We start from the raw sequence: 18,311 nt of genomic DNA on the forward strand, positions 1-18,311 counted from the left end.
TAATATTAATTGAAAAAAATATAGAAAACTACTTTTATTATTCAAATACATTGCATTCTTGATGATTGAAATTGTGAGTCAATATTATTTCTACAAGCAAAATTTTAATATTAGATATTCTAATTGTGAAATAAATTTTGAATATTCTTTTTAAAGATAATGCGTTGCTGATGCATTGTATATCGGGTGGTAGAGTGTTCCAGAGACGTATTGTGCCAAAAAAGAACTGCTATTCGGATACAAGACTTTTCCTTCTAAAAGGTATTAAAGGGTGATTTGTTAAGAGCTTGATAACTTTTTAAAAAAAAAAAACGCATAAAATTTGCAAAATCTCATCGGTTCTTTATTTGAAACGTTAGATTGGTCCATGACATTTACTTTTTGAAGATAATTTCATTTAAATGTTGACCGCGGCTGCGTCTTAGGTGGTCCATTCGGAAAGTCCAATTTTGGGCAACTTTTTCGAGCATTTCGGCCGGAATAGCCCGAATTTCTTCGGAAATGTTGTCTTCCAAAGCTGGAATAGTTGCTGGCTTATTTCTGTAGACTTTAGACTTGACTTAGCCCCACAAAAAATAGTCTAAAGGCGTCAAATCGCATGATCTTGGTGGCCAACTTACCGGTCCATTTCTTGAGATGAATTGTTCTCCGAAGTTTTCCCTCAAAATGGCCATAGAATCGCGAGCTGTGTGGCATGTAGCGCCATCTTGTTGAAACCACATGTCAACCAAGTTCAGTTCTTCCATTTTTGGCAACAAAAAGTTTGTTAGCATCGAACGATAGCGATCGCCATTCACCGTAACGCTGCGTCCAACAGCATCTTTGAAAAAATACGGTCCAATGATTCCACCAGCGTACAAACCACACCAAACAGTGCATTTTTCGGGATGCATGGGCAGTTCTTGAACGGCTTCTGGTTGCTCTTCACTCCAAATGCGGCAATTTTGCTTATTTACGTAGCCATTCAACCAGAAATGAGCCTCATCGCTGAACAAAATTTGTCGATAAACACATTTCGAACCGAACACTGATTTTGGTAATAAAATTCAATGATTTGCAAGCGTTGCTCGTTAGTAAGTCTATTCATGATGAAATGTCAAAGCATACTGAGCATCTTTCTCTTTGACACCATGTCTGAAATCCCACGTGATCTGTCAAATACTAATGCATGAAAATCCTAACCTCAAAAGAATCACCCTTTATATTCCTATTTCTATCAGATCTGGTAAACCGAATTCTATCATAGATATAGTTTGGTTTTCGTTTGTAAATCAATTTATTTATGTAGAAATTCTAACGACTTAACATTATGCACGGTATTAAAACTAAAGCCAAACAGGGAGTCTGTAATATGCGAAACATGATCGGTCCTGCGTAACCCATACACATTGCTCACGGAGTGCGAACAGTTCAGGTCCGTAAATTAAACCCGGTATCAAAAGTCTTTTTGCCAGGAGAAGTCGAATATTGACTGGTGTGTATGAATGAGTAACCCATGAAGCACGTAACTTTGCATATGTCTGTCCAACGACTGTGTTTGACCAACTCAAAGTGCTATTGAATACCACTCCTAAATTCTTAGCACTAGTGACTACATAGATTTTCTGACCATTTATTAGAATATCAGCATCCGGCAAAGAGAGCCTTCTATTCTTGTGTATAATCAAACATTTAGACTTTTGTGGATTTAGTAGCAGACCTATCGAAACACACGATCAAGGTCGTGATTAAGTTTCCCCAAACACTCACCTACCGGACTACTTAAAAAGATTTGTATGTCGTCTGCATATATGAGCATCTGACTATGGACTATTTCTAGATGGAGGTCATTGGCGTACATGCAAAATAATAGAGGTCCAATTATAGAACCCTGTGATTCTATAATTATAATTATAGAACCCTGTGGTTCAGGCTCATATTAAATATATTTGACATGATCAAAAATTGCACTGTTTTCGGACAACAAGTTGGGTATCAAAACTACTTTTGTTGAAAGTTCTTTTCTCCTGGGTATTTCGAAACAATGGAGGGTACTACGTCGCTTTTCGCAATGAAACTGACCCAGTCTCAAAAACATCGGATAAACCTTGTAAAACATTGTAATCGGTTGGTACATCGTGGGAAAAGGCGGTGTTACAGCCCCAAAATGATAACATCATTCTTTGGTGTAACGATTATATTTAACAGCATTTCCAAAACAATATTTTATACGCTTTTCCGATGGTTAAACGCCTTGACAACCCAAATTAATAAGATCGTTATACGGTGTATTAGAAAACAACATTGAAGCATTTATTCGTGGGATACTGGTCGATATGTCGGAAAGAGTATGCAAAAATTGAACTAAGAGGATGGGCCATTGGAGGCGTAGTCGAAGTCTAGACATGGACCGTATTATCGATTCAAAAAAATTTTATGCATTTTTCTTAATTTTATATGTTTCTTTTAATTTTTTAACTCTTTAAAAATCACCCATTACTATTTATATGGAATTAGTGTGTATATGTAACCATAGCGATGGTAAATCATTTTTCCGTTACGAACAAATAGAACAACCTTGTCAACAAAAATATCCTTATTTCTTGTTTTCGAGAGTTTTTTTTATACCCTCCACCATAGGATGGGGGGTATATTAACTTTGTCATTCCGTTTGTAACACATCGAAATATTGCTCTAAGACCCCATAAAGTATATATATTCTGGGTCGTGGTGAAATTCTGAGTCGATGTGACCATGTCCGTCCGTCCGTCCGTCTGTTGAAATCACGCTAACTCCCGAACTGAACAAGCTATCGACTTGAAACTTGGCACAAGTAGTTGTTATTGATGTAGGTCGGATGGTCCATATCGGACCACTTTTACGTATAGCCCCCATATAAACAGACACTCAGATTTGGCTTGCGGAGCCTCTTGGAGGAGCAAAATTCATCCGATTCGGTTGAAGTTTGGTACATAGTGTTAGTATATGCGAAAATTGGTCTAAATCGGTTCATAATTATATATAGCCCCCATATAAACCGATCCCCAGATTTGGTTTGCCGAGGCTCTAAGAGAAGCAAATTTCATCCGATCCGGCTGAAATTTGGTACATGGACTTTAACAAACATGCAAAAATTGGTTCACATCGGACCATAATTATATATAGCCACCATATAAGCCGATCCCCAGATTTGGCTTGCGGAGCCTCTAAGAGAAGCAAATTTCATCCGATTCTGCTGAAATTTGGTACATGGTGTAAGTATATGGTCTCTAACAACTGTGCAGAAATTAGTCCACATCAGTCCATAATTATATATAGCCCCCATATAAACCGATACCCCGATTTGGATTGGGGAGCCTCTAAGAGAAGCAAATTCCATCCGATCCGGCTGAAAATTGGTACGTGGTGTTAGTATATGGTCTCCAACAACCATGGAAAAATTGGTTCACATCGGTTCATAATTATATATAGCCCCCATATAAACCGATCCCCAGATTTGACCTCAGGAGCTCCTTGGAAGAGCAAAATTCTTCCGATCCGGTTGAAATTTGGTACGTGGTGTTAGTATATGTTCCCTAACAACCATGCAACAATTGCTCCATACCGGTCTTAATTATATAACCCCCGTTTAAACCGATCCCCAGATTTGACCTCCGGAGCTATTGGAGGAGCAAAATTCATCCGATCCGGTGAAATTTGGTACGTGGTGAAATTTGGTACATTGCGCTAACAACCAGGCCAAAATTGGTTCATATCGGTATATAGTTATATAACAGGTTGGCTGATAAGTCCCCGGTCTGACACACAGATGGCGTCGCTAGTATTAGATACATATTATTTTTATATAGTACCAACCTTCAAATTATTCGTGTCAAAATTTGACGTCTGTAAGTCAATTAGTTTGTTTAGTTTGAGCGTCTTTTGTGATGCAACTTTTGTTATTGTGAAAAAAATGGAAAAAGAAGGAATTTCGTGTTTTAATAAAATACTGTTTTCTGAAGGCAAAAAATACGGTGGAAGCAAAAACTTGGCTTGATAATGAATTTCCGGACTCTGCCCCAAGGAAATCAATAATAATTGATTGGTATGCAAAATTCAAGCGTGGTGAAATGAGCACGGAGGACGGTGAACGCAGTGGACGCCCGAAAGAGATGGTTACCGACGAAAACATCAAAAAATCCACAAAATGATTTTGAATGACCGTAAAATGAAGTTGATCGAGATAGCAGAGGCCTTAAAGATATCAAAGGAACGTGTTGGTCATATCATTCACCAATATTTGGATATGCGGAAGCTCTGTGCAAAATGGGTGCCGCGCGAGCTCACATTTGACCAAAAAGAACAACGTGTTGATGATTCTGAGCTGTGTTTGCAGCTGTTAACTCGTAATACACCCGAGTTTTTCCGTCGATATGTGACAATGGAAGAAACATGGCTCCATCACTACACTCCTGAGTCCAATCGACAGTCGGCTGAGTGGACAGCGACCGGTGAACCGTCTCCGAAACGTGGAAAGACTCAAAAGTCCGCTGGCAAAGTAATGGCCTCTGTTTTTTGGGATGTGCATGGAATAATTTTTATCGATTATCTTGAAAAGGGAAAAACCATCAACAGTGACTATTATATGGCGTTATTGGAGCGTTTGAAGGTCGAAATCGCGGCAAAACGGCCCCTATGAAGAAGAAAAAAGTGTTGTTCCACCAAGACAACGCACCGTGCCATAAGTCATTGAGAACAATGGCAAAAATTCATGAATTGGGCTTCGAATTGCTTCCCCACCCACCGTATTCTCCAGATCTGGCCCCCAGCGACTTTTTCTTTTTCTCAGACCTCAAAAGGATGCTCGCAGGGAAAAAATTTGGCTGAAATGAAGAGGTGATCGCCGAAACTGAGGCCTATTTTGAGGCAAAACCGAAGGGGTACTACCAAATTGATATCAAAAAATTGGAAGGTCGTTATAATCGTTGTATCGCTCTTGAAGGGAACTATGTTGAATAATAAACAAGTATATACGGCCGTAAGTTCGGCCAGGCCGAAGCTTATGTACCCTCCATCATGGATTGCGTAGAAACTTCTGCTAAACACTGCCATCCAGAATCGAATTACTTAAGTAAAGCTTGCCGATGGCAAGGTATCTTAAAACCTCCTAACATAATCTTCTAAATTATATGTAAGTCCATACGTGGTATATATTAAATCAAAAAAGATCGATCCAATACCTATATAATTCAGTTTGACAAAGTAGACATAAAATTTTGACAAAAATTTCTACAGAAATAAAATTTTAACAAAATTTTCTATAGAAATAAAAATTTTGACAAAATTTTCTATAGAAATAAACTTTTGACAAAATTTTCTATAGAAATAAAATGTTGGTAGATTATTTTTGGGTCGAGTGGCAACCATGATTATGAACCGAATAAAATTTGAACAAAATTTTCTATAGAAATAAAATGTTGACAAAATTTTCTATAGAAATAAAATTTTGACAATGATGAAAATTTTATTATGAACCGAATAAAATTTTAACAAAATTTTCTCTAGAAATAAAATTTTGACAAAATTTTCTATAGAAATAAAAATTTGGTAGATTATTTTTGGCTCTAGTGGCAACCATGATTATGAACCGATATGGACCAATTTTTGTGTGATTGGACCAATTTTTGTACGGTTGTTAGCGACCATATACTAACACCACGTTCCTAATTTGAACCGGATCGGATGAATTTTGCTCCTCCAAGAGGCTCCGGAGGTCAAATCTGGAGAACGTTTTATATGGGGGCTATATATAATTATGGACCGATATGGACCAATTGTGGCACGGTTGTTAAAGATCATATACTAACACCATGTTCCAAATTACAATCGGATTGGATGAAATTTGCTTCTCTTGGAGACTTCGCGAACCAAATCTGGGGATCGGTTTATATGGGGGCTATATATAATTATGAACCGATGTGGACAAATTTTTGCATGGTTGTTAGAGACCATATACCAATATCATGTACCAAATTTCAGCCGGATCGGATGAAATATGCTTCTGTTAGAGGCTCCACAAGCCAAATCTGAGGGTCCCTTTATATGGGGGCTATACGTAAAAGTGGACCGATATGGCCCATTTTCAATACCATCCGCCTACATCGATAACAACTACTTGTGCCAAGTTTCAAGTCGATAGCTTGTTTCGTTCGGAAGTTAGCGTGATTTCAACAGACGGACGGACGGACAAGCTTAGATCGACTCAAAATTTCACCACGACCCAGAATATATATACTTTATGGGGTCTTAGAGCAATATTTCGATGTGTTACAAACGGAATGACAAAGTTAATATACCCCCATCCTATGATGGAGGGTATAAAAATGACAAACAAGTATATACGGCCGTAAGTTCGGCCAGGCCGAAGCTTATGTACCCTCCATCATGGATTGCGTAGAAACTTCTTCTAAACACTGTCATCCACAATCGAATTACTTAAGTTGCGGTAACGCTTGCCGATGCCAAGGTATCTTAAAACCTCCTAACACCACCTTCTAAATTGTATGTAAGTCCATACGTGGTATATATTAAATCAAAAAAGATCGATCCAATACGTATAAAATTCAGTTTGACAAAGTAGACATAACATTTTGACCAAATTTTCTACAGAAATAAAATTTTAACAAAATTTTCTATAGAAATAAAATTTTCACAAAATTTTCTACAGAAATAAAAATTTTGACAAAATTTTCTATAAAAATAAACTTTTGAAAAAAAATATTGTATAGAAATAAAATCTTGGTAGATTATTTTTGGCTCGAGTGGCAACCATGATTATGAACCGAATAAAATTTGAACAAAATTTTCTATAGATATAAAATTTTGAAAATCTTTCTCAAAATTTTGACAAAATTTTCTATAGAAATAAAATTTTGGTTGATTATTTTTGGCTCTAGTGGCAACCATGATTATGAACCGATATGGACCAATTTTTGTGTGATTGGACCAATTTTGGTATGGTTATTAGCAACATATACTAACACCACGTTCCTAATTTGAACCGGATCGGATGAATTTTGCTCCTCCAAGAGGCTCCGGAGGTCAAATCTGGAGAACGTTTTATATGGGGGCTATATATAATTATGGACCGATATGGACCAATTCTGGCACGGTTGTTAAAGATCATATACTAACACCATGTTCGAAATTACAACCGGATTGGATGAAATTTGCTTCTCTTGGAGACTTCGCAAGCCAAATCTGGGGATCGGCTTATATGGGGGCGGTATATAATTATGATCCGATGTGGACCAATTTTTGCATGGTTGTTAGAGACCATATAACAATATCATGTACCAAATTTCAGGCGGATCGGATGCAATTTGCTTCTCTTTGAAGCTCCGCAAGCCAAATCTGGGGATCGGTTTATATGGGGGCTATATATAATTATGGACCGATGTGGACCAATTTTTGCACGGTTGTTAGAGACCATATACCAACATCATGTACCAAATTTCAGCCGGATCGGATGAAATTTGCTTCTCTTTGAGGCTCCGCAAGCCAAATCTGAGGATCGGTTTATATGGGGGCTATATATAATTAAGGACCGATATGGACCAATTTTTGCATGGTTGTTAGAGACCATATACCAACATCATGTACCAAATTTCAGCCGGATCGGATGAAATTTGCTTCTCTTTGAGGCTCCGCAAGCCAAATCTGGGGATCGGTTTATATGGGGGCTATATATAATTTAGGACCGATGTGGACCAATTTTTGAATTATTGTGAGAGACCATATACTAACACCATGTACCAAATTTCAGCCGGATCGGATGAAATATGCTTCTCTTAGAGGCTCCACAAGCCAAATCTGGGGATCGGTTTATATGGGGGCTATATATAATTAAGGACCGATATGGACCAATTTTTGCATGATTATTAGAGACCATATGCCAACACCATATACCAAATTTCAGCCGGATCGGATGAAATATGGTTCTGTAAGAGGCTCCACAAGCCAAATCTGAGGGTCCCTTTATATGGGGGCTATACGTAAAAGTGGACCGATATGGACATTTTCAATACCATCCGACCTACATCGATAACAACTACTTGTGCCAAGTTTCAAGTCGATAGCTTGTTTCGTTCGGAAGTTAGCGTGATTTCAACAGACGGACGGACGGACGGATGGACGGACGGACGGACGGACATGCTTAGATCGACTCAGAATTTCACCACGACCCAGAATATATATACTTTATGGGGTCTTAGAGCAATATTTCGATGTGTTACAAACGGAATGACAAAGTTAATATACCCCCATCCTATGATGGAGGGTATAAAAAATGTGTTTTTCTTTGTTAGACCGGGGACTTATCAGCCAACCTGTTATAGCCGATCCCCAAAAATAATCTACCAAAATTTTGTTTCTATAGAAAATTTTCTCAAAATTTTATTACTATAGAAGATTTTCTCAAAATTTTATTACTATACAAAATGTTGTCAAGATTTTATTTCTATAGAAAATTTTGTCAAACTGAATTATTTAATCGGCACTTTTTTTGTTTAATATATACCCCATATGGACTAACTTACAATTGAGAAGACGGTGCTAAGAAGTTTTAGGATACCTTGCCATCGGCAAGGGTTACCGCAACCCAAGTAATTCGATTGTGGATGACAGTCTTTAGTAAAAGTTTCTATGCAATCCATGGTGGAGGGTACATAAGATTCGGCCTGGCCGAACTTACGGCCGTTTATACTTGTTTTTATTATTTATTAGAGTTGAATAAAAACATTTAATGTCTTCTTATTTGTTGAGTTATTTACAGAAAAAAAGAAGTTTCATGTGGCCAGGCAACAACAATGCCTAGTGGCAGTGTTGCCAGGTGATTTTTGATTCTTCCCCCTAAATCTTAAGAAAAAAACCCCTAAATTGGACTAAGCTTTTTTCAAAAACCCCCAAAAAATTTCAGAATATAAAAGTACAAAAAGTGGTCCTAAAATTACGTGAAAAAAATCCTGTAGTGATACACTAAAAAAATTAAATTTAACACAAATATATATCCTGAAAGAAGAGTTCTTTCCTGAGAAACGAAATTGTAGAAAAACTAAGTTTTTTTTTGATGCTAATTTTTTTTTCGTATGAAGTAAATAAAAAATAAAATTTGCTATTTTGTTTAAAATTTCATCCCTGAGGAAATTATTTTTTCTATGGATGTAATAATACAATATGTATATCAATTTAAAAAGCGGGCTTTCTCTTAAAAAGCTTTCAGCTGGCTGCTAAGTTAAAATACGATTGTTTTTAATTTTGTCAAATATTAAAAATGCCTTTTCAACAGAAGAGTTTAAAAAAGATAACAACAATAATGCTATTGGATACTTGTTTGTATTTAGGATCTTCTTGTTGACTTTCCGCATCTTTTTTTTTCATAACTCATGCTAGAATTGTTCCGAATTTGCTTGAGAATTGCTCCACTTTATAAGGTCTGAAATAATTTTTTTACCCCCAAAAATCCCCCAAATAAATTTTACCCCTAAACGGGAAAAAACCCCCTAAATTTGGGGGGAAACCCCTAACCTGGCAACACTGCCTAGTGGTGAGTTCAAAAATTTGATAAGCGATGGCAACACTATCCATTTACCGCCGTTAGCCGTCACGGTATTCTGTTGCTGATTTTGCTCTTCCCATAAGAAATGCAAGTAAACAAGTATTCGCCTACCGCTATGCTATATTTATACATTTATGGTGCTTTACACACACATTTTGAGATGTTTGATCTCGATTCACAACCGATGTAAATCGAAATTTTGTACACTGAAAAAAGTCCGTAGTTAAATTAACAATAGATTTAACTTATTTCTCTTTTTTCGATATTTTCCACAGCCCAATTAAATGTTCCTGATAGCATTACGCCGCAACTTTCTGAACTGACTAACAGAGTTATCCTGTCATTGGGGCTCGCAAGTTTAAAGAAATATAGTCTCTACAGCAAAGTTTTTCAATCAAACATTTTATACTCATTTCTTCTCAAGGGTTTCCAGAGAGTGTGTACATTTCATTTTGGACTTCAAAGTCGACTTTTCGATTTTTACATCATTAAAAGTCGATCAAAATCCGATTCTGCAAAAATCGAACTTACCATGAAAGAAAATGGTAACTGAAATATTATATTAATATTATGTTTTTTTTGTGCTTTTTATACCCTTCACCACTACTGTGGTACAGGGTATAATAAGTTTGTGCATTTGTATGTAACGCCAAGAAGGAAAAGTCTGAGACCCATCGTTTAGTATACCGATCGTCTTAGAATTAAATTCTGAGTCGATTTAGCGATGTCCGTCTGTCTGTCTGTCTGTCTGTCTGTCCGTCTGTCTGTCTGTTGATGTATTTTTGTGTGCAAAGTACAGCTTGCAGTTTTAGTCCGATTGTCCTAAAATTTGGTATAGGGTCCTGTTTCGGCTCAAAGACGATCCCTATTGATTTTGGAAAAAATCGGTTCAGATTTAGATATAGCTGCCATATATATTTTTCACCGATCTGGTCATAATTGGCGTGTATATCAACCGATCTTCCTCAAATTCCGTACATCCGAATATTTTATGAGTCTCGAAAAACTTGCAAAATATCAGCCAAATCGGTTCAGATTTAGATATAGCTCCCATAGATAGCTTTCGTCCGATTTACACTCATTTGCCCACAGAGGCCAATTTTTTGCTCCGATTTAGTTGAAATTTTGCACAGGGAGTAGAATTAGCATTGTAGCTATGCGTGTCAAATTTGGTTGAAATCGGTTCAGATTTACATATAGCTCCCATATATAGCTTTCGCCCGATTTACACTCAAATGACCACAGAGGCTAATTTTTTGCTCCGATTTAGTTGAAATTTTGCACAGGGAGTGTAATTAGCATTGTAGCTATGCGTGTCAAATTTGGTTGAAATCGGTTCAGATTTAGATATAGCTCCCATATATAGCTTTCGCCCGATTTACACTCATATGACCACAGAGGCCAATTTTTTGCTCCGATTTGGTTGAAATTTTGCACAGGGAGTAGAATTAGCATTGTAGCTATGCGTGCCAAATTTGGTTGAAATCGGTTCAGATTTAGATATATCTCCCATATATAGCTTTCGCCCGATTTATACTCATATGACCGTAGAGGCCAATTTTTAACTCCGATTTAGTTGAAATTCTACACAGGGAGTAGAATTAGCATTGTGACTATTATATGGCGTTATTGGAGCGTTTGAAGGTCGAAATCGCGGCAAAACGGCCCCTATGAAGAAGAAAAAAGTGTTGTTCCACCAAGACAACGCACCGTGCCATAAGTCATTGAGAACAATGGCAAAAATTCATGAATTGGGCTTCGAATTGCTTCCCCACCCACCGTATTCTCCAGATCTGGCCCCCAGCGACTTTTTCTTTTTCTCAGACCTCAAAAGGATGCTCGCAGGGAAAAAATTTGGCTGAAATGAAGAGGTGATCGCCGAAACTGAGGCCTATTTTGAGGCAAAACCGAAGGGGTACTACCAAATTGATATCAAAAAATTGGAAGGTCGTTATAATCGTTGTATCGCTCTTGAAGGGAACTATGTTGAATAATAAACAAGTATATACGGCCGTAAGTTCGGCCAGGCCGAAGCTTATGTACCCTCCATCATGGATTGCGTAGAAACTTCTGCTAAACACTGCCATCCAGAATCGAATTACTTAAGTAAAGCTTGCCGATGGCAAGGTATCTTAAAACCTCCTAACATAATCTTCTAAATTGTATGTAAGTCCATACGTGGTATATATTAAATCAAAAAAGATCGATCCAATACCTATATAATTCAGTTTGACAAAGTAGACATAAAATTTTGACAAAAATTTCTACAGAAATAAAATTTTAACAAAATTTTCTATAGAAATAAAAATTTTGACAAAATTTTCTATAGAAATAAACTTTTGACAAAATTTTCTATAGAAATAAAATGTTGGTAGATTATTTTTGGGTCGAGTGGCAACCATGATTATGAACCGAATAAAATTTGAACAAAATTTTCTATAGAAATAAAATGTTGACAAAATTTTCTATAGAAATAAAATTTTGACAATGATGAAAATTTTATTATGAACCGAATAAAATTTTAACAAAATTTTCTCTAGAAATAAAATTTTGACAAAATTTTCTATAGAAATAAAAATTTGGTAGATTATTTTTGGCTCTAGTGGCAACCATGATTATGAACCGATATGGACCAATTTTTGTGTGATTGGACCAATTTTTGTACGGTTGTTAGCGACCATATACTAACACCACGTTCCTAATTTGAACCGGATCGGATGAATTTTGCTCCTCCAAGAGGCTCCGGAGGTCAAATCTGGAGAACGTTTTATATGGGGGCTATATATAATTATGGACCGATATGGACCAATTGTGGCACGGTTGTTAAAGATCATATACTAACACCATGTTCCAAATTACAATCGGATTGGATGAAATTTGCTTCTCTTGGAGACTTCGCGAACCAAATCTGGGGATCGGTTTATATGGGGGCTATATATAATTATGAACCGATGTGGACAAATTTTTGCATGGTTGTTAGAGACCATATACCAATATCATGTACCAAATTTCAGCCGGATCGGATGAAATATGCTTCTGTTAGAGGCTCCACAAGCCAAATCTGAGGGTCCCTTTATATGGGGGCTATACGTAAAAGTGGACCGATATGGCCCATTTTCAATACCATCCGACCTACATCGATAACAACTACTTGTGCCAAGTTTCAAGTCGATAGCTTGTTTCGTTCGGAAGTTAGCGTGATTTCAACAGACGGACGGACGGACGGACATGCTCAGATCGACTCAGAATTTCACCACGACCCAGAATATATATACTTTATGGGGTCTTAGAGCAATATTTCGATGTGTTACAAACGGAATGACAAAGTTAATATACCCCCATCCTATGATGGAGGGTATAAAAAATGTGTTTTTCTTTGTTAGACCGGGGACTTATCAGCCAACCTGTTATAGCCGATCCCCAAAAATAATCTACCAAAATTTTGTTTCTATAGAAAATTTTCTCAAAATTTTATTACTATAGAAGATTTTCTCAAAATTTTATTACTATACAAAATGTTGTCAAGATTTTATTTCTATAGAAAATTTTGTCAAACTGAATTATTTAATCGGCACTTTTTTTGTTTAATATATACCCCATATGGACTAACTTACAATTGAGAAGACGGTGCTAAGAAGTTTTAGGATACCTTGCCATCGGCAAGGGTTACCGCAACCCAAGTAATTCGATTGTGGATGACAGTCTTTAGTAAAAGTTTCTATGCAATCCATGGTGGAGGGTACATAAGATTCGGCCTGGCCGAACTTACGGCCGTTTATACTTGTTTTTATTATTTATTAGAGTTGAATAAAAACATTTAATGTCTTCTTATTTGTTGAGTTATTTACAGAAAAAAAGAAGTTTCATGTGGCCAGGCAACAACAATGCCTAGTGGCAGTGTTGCCAGGTGATTTTTGATTCTTCCCCCTAAATCTTAAGAAAAAAACCCCTAAATTGGACTAAGCTTTTTTCAAAAACCCCCAAAAAATTTCAGAATATAAAAGTACAAAAAGTGGTCCTAAAATTACGTGAAAAAAATCCTGTAGTGATACACTAAAAAAATTAAATTTAACACAAATATATATCCTGAAAGAAGAGTTCTTTCCTGAGAAACGAAATTGTAGAAAAACTAAGTTTTTTTTTGATGCTAATTTTTTTTTCGTATGAAGTAAATAAAAAATAAAATTTGCTATTTTGTTTAAAATTTCATCCCTGAGGAAATTATTTTTTCTATGGATGTAATAATACAATATGTATATCAATTTAAAAAGCGGGCTTTCTCTTAAAAAGCTTTCAGCTGGCTGCTAAGTTAAAATACGATTGTTTTTAATTTTGTCAAATATTAAAAATGCCTTTTCAACAGAAGAGTTTAAAAAAGATAACAACAATAATGCTATTGGATACTTGTTTGTATTTAGGATCTTCTTGTTGACTTTCCGCATCTTTTTTTTTCATAACTCATGCTAGAATTGTTCCGAATTTGCTTGAGAATTGCTCCACTTTATAAGGTCTGAAATAATTTTTTTACCCCCAAAAATCCCCCAAATAAATTTTACCCCTAAACGGGAAAAAACCCCCTAAATTTGGGGGGAAACCCCTAACCTGGCAACACTGCCTAGTGGTGAGTTCAAAAATTTGATAAGCGATGGCAACACTATCCATTTACCGCCGTTAGCCGTCACGGTATTCTGTTGCTGATTTTGCTCTTCCCATAAGAAATGCAAGTAAACAAGTATTCGCCTACCGCTATGCTATATTTATACATTTATGGTGCTTTACACACACATTTTGAGATGTTTGATCTCGATTCACAACCGATGTAAATCGAAATTTTGTACACTGAAAAAAGTCCGTAGTTAAATTAACAATAGATTTAACTTATTTCTCTTTTTTCGATATTTTCCACAGCCCAATTAAATGTTCCTGATAGCATTACGCCGCAACTTTCTGCACTGACTAACAGAGTTATCCTGTCATTGGGGCTCGCAAGTTTAAAGAAATATAGTCTCTACAGCAACGTTTTTCAATCAAACATTTTATACTCATTTCTTCTCAAGGGTTTCCAGAGAGTGTGTACATTTCATTTTGGACTTCAAAGTCGACTTTTCGATTTTTACATCATTAAAAGTCGATCAAAATCCGATTCTGCAAAAATCGAACTTACCATGAAAGAAAATGGTAACTGAAATATTATATTAATATTATGTTTTTTTTGTGCTTTTTATACCCTTCACCACTACTGTGGTACAGGGTATAATAAGTTTGTGCATTTGTATGTAACGCCAAGAAGGAAAAGTCTGAGACCCATCGTTTAGTATACCGATCGTCTTAGAATTAAATTCTGAGTCGATTTAGCGATGTCCGTCTGTCTGTCTGTCTGTCTGTCTGTCCGTCTGTCTGTCTGTTGATGTATTTTTGTGTGCAAAGTACAGCTTGCAGTTTTAGTCCGATTGTCCTAAAATTTGGTATAGGGTCCTGTTTCGGCTCAAAGACGATCCCTATTGATTTTGGAAAAAATCGGTTCAGATTTAGATATAGCTGCCATATATATTTTTCACCGATCTGGTCATAATTGGCGTGTATATCAACCGATCTTCCTCAAATTCCGTACATCCGAATATTTTATGAGTCTCGAAAAACTTGCAAAATATCAGCCAAATCGGTTCAGATTTAGATATAGCTCCCATAGATAGCTTTCGTCCGATTTACACTCATTTGCCCACAGAGGCCAATTTTTTGCTCCGATTTAGTTGAAATTTTGCACAGGGAGTAGAATTAGCATTGTAGCTATGCGTGTCAAATTTGGTTGAAATCGGTTCAGATTTACATATAGCTCCCATATATAGCTTTCGCCCGATTTACACTCAAATGACCACAGAGGCTAATTTTTTGCTCCGATTTAGTTGAAATTTTGCACAGGGAGTGTAATTAGCATTGTAGCTATGCGTGTCAAATTTGGTTGAAATCGGTTCAGATTTAGATATAGCTCCCATATATAGCTTTCGCCCGATTTACACTCATATGACCACAGAGGCCAATTTTTTGCTCCGATTTGGTTGAAATTTTGCACAGGGAGTAGAATTAGCATTGTAGCTATGCGTGCCAAATTTGGTTGAAATCGGTTCAGATTTAGATATATCTCCCATATATAGCTTTCGCCCGATTTATACTCATATGACCGTAGAGGCCAATTTTTAACTCCGATTTAGTTGAAATTCTACACAGGGAGTAGAATTAGCATTGTGACTATTATATGGCGTTATTGGAGCGTTTGAAGGTCGAAATCGCGGCAAAACGGCCCCTATGAAGAAGAAAAAAGTGTTGTTCCACCAAGACAACGCACCGTGCCATAAGTCATTGAGAACAATGGCAAAAATTCATGAATTGGGCTTCGAATTGCTTCCCCACCCACCGTATTCTCCAGATCTGGCCCCCAGCGACTTTTTCTTTTTCTCAGACCTCAAAAGGATGCTCGCAGGGAAAAAATTTGGCTGAAATGAAGAGGTGATCGCCGAAACTGAGGCCTATTTTGAGGCAAAACCGAAGGGGTACTACCAAATTGATATCAAAAAATTGGAAGGTCGTTATAATCGTTGTATCGCTCTTGAAGGGAACTATGTTGAATAATAAACAAGTATATACGGCCGTAAGTTCGGCCAGGCCGAAGCTTATGTACCCTCCATCATGGATTGCGTAGAAACTTCTGCTAAACACTGCCATCCAGAATCGAATTACTTAAGTAAAGCTTGCCGATGGCAAGGTATCTTAAAACCTCCTAACATAATCTTCTAAATTGTATGTAAGTCCATACGTGGTATATATTAAATCAAAAAAGATCGATCCAATACCTATATAATTCAGTTTGACAAAGTAGACATAAAATTTTGACAAAAATTTCTACAGAAATAAAATTTTAACAAAATTTTCTATAGAAATAAAAATTTTGACAAAATTTTCTATAGAAATAAACTTTTGACAAAATTTTCTATAGAAATAAAATGTTGGTAGATTATTTTTGGGTCGAGTGGCAACCATGATTATGAACCGAATAAAATTTGAACAAAATTTTCTATAGAAATAAAATGTTGACAAAATTTTCTATAGAAATAAAATTTTGACAATGATGAAAATTTTATTATGAACCGAATAAAATTTTAACAAAATTTTCTCTAGAAATAAAATTTTGACAAAATTTTCTATAGAAATAAAAATTTGGTAGATTATTTTTGGCTCTAGTGGCAACCATGATTATGAACCGATATGGACCAATTTTTGTGTGATTGGACCAATTTTTGTACGGTTGTTAGCGACCATATACTAACACCACGTTCCTAATTTGAACCGGATCGGATGAATTTTGCTCCTCCAAGAGGCTCCGGAGGTCAAATCTGGAGAACGTTTTATATGGGGGCTATATATAATTATGGACCGATATGGACCAATTGTGGCACGGTTGTTAAAGATCATATACTAACACCATGTTCCAAATTACAATCGGATTGGATGAAATTTGCTTCTCTTGGAGACTTCGCGAACCAAATCTGGGGATCGGTTTATATGGGGGCTATATATAATTATGAACCGATGTGGACAAATTTTTGCATGGTTGTTAGAGACCATATACCAATATCATGTACCAAATTTCAGCCGGATCGGATGAAATATGCTTCTGTTAGAGGCTCCACAAGCCAAATCTGAGGGTCCCTTTATATGGGGGCTATACGTAAAAGTGGACCGATATGGCCCATTTTCAATACCATCCGACCTACATCGATAACAACTACTTGTGCCAAGTTTCAAGTCGATAGCTTGTTTCGTTCGGAAGTTAGCGTGATTTCAACAGACGGACGGACGGACGGACATGCTCAGATCGACTCAGAATTTCACCACGACCCAGAATATATATACTTTATGGGGTCTTAGAGCAATATTTCGATGTGTTACAAACGGAATGACAAAGTTAATATACCCCCATCCTATGATGGAGGGTATAAAAAATGTGTTTTTCTTTGTTAGACCGGGGACTTATCAGCCAACCTGTTATAGCCGATCCCCAAAAATAATCTACCAAAATTTTGTTTCTATAGAAAATTTTCTCAAAATTTTATTACTATAGAAGATTTTCTCAAAATTTTATTACTATACAAAATGTTGTCAAGATTTTATTTCTATAGAAAATTTTGTCAAACTGAATTATTTAATCGGCACTTTTTTTGTTTAATATATACCCCATATGGACTAACTTACAATTGAGAAGACGGTGCTAAGAAGTTTTAGGATACCTTGCCATCGGCAAGGGTTACCGCAACCCAAGTAATTCGATTGTGGATGACAGTCTTTAGTAAAAGTTTCTATGCAATCCATGGTGGAGGGTACATAAGATTCGGCCTGGCCGAACTTACGGCCGTTTATACTTGTTTTTATTATTTATTAGAGTTGAATAAAAACATTTAATGTCTTCTTATTTGTTGAGTTATTTACAGAAAAAAAGAAGTTTCATGTGGCCAGGCAACAACAATGCCTAGTGGCAGTGTTGCCAGGTGATTTTTGATTCTTCCCCCTAAATCTTAAGAAAAAAACCCCTAAATTGGACTAAGCTTTTTTCAAAAACCCCCAAAAAATTTCAGAATATAAAAGTACAAAAAGTGGTCCTAAAATTACGTGAAAAAAATCCTGTAGTGATACACTAAAAAAATTAAATTTAACACAAATATATATCCTGAAAGAAGAGTTCTTT

General features: G+C 36.3%; 1 protein-coding gene across 1 annotated transcript in view; it reads left to right on the forward strand.

The window, feature by feature from the left end:
- The window catches only part of SLC22A (SLC22A family member), a 45,892-nt gene that overhangs the window by 15,523 nt on the left and 12,058 nt on the right, over positions 1-18,311 (forward strand). The gene's annotated exons all lie outside the window — the stretch shown is intronic.

Source organism: Haematobia irritans, chromosome 4, assembly GCF_050003625.1.
Source record: "Haematobia irritans isolate KBUSLIRL chromosome 4, ASM5000362v1, whole genome shotgun sequence".
Taxonomy (NCBI): Eukaryota; Metazoa; Arthropoda; class Insecta; order Diptera; family Muscidae; genus Haematobia; species Haematobia irritans.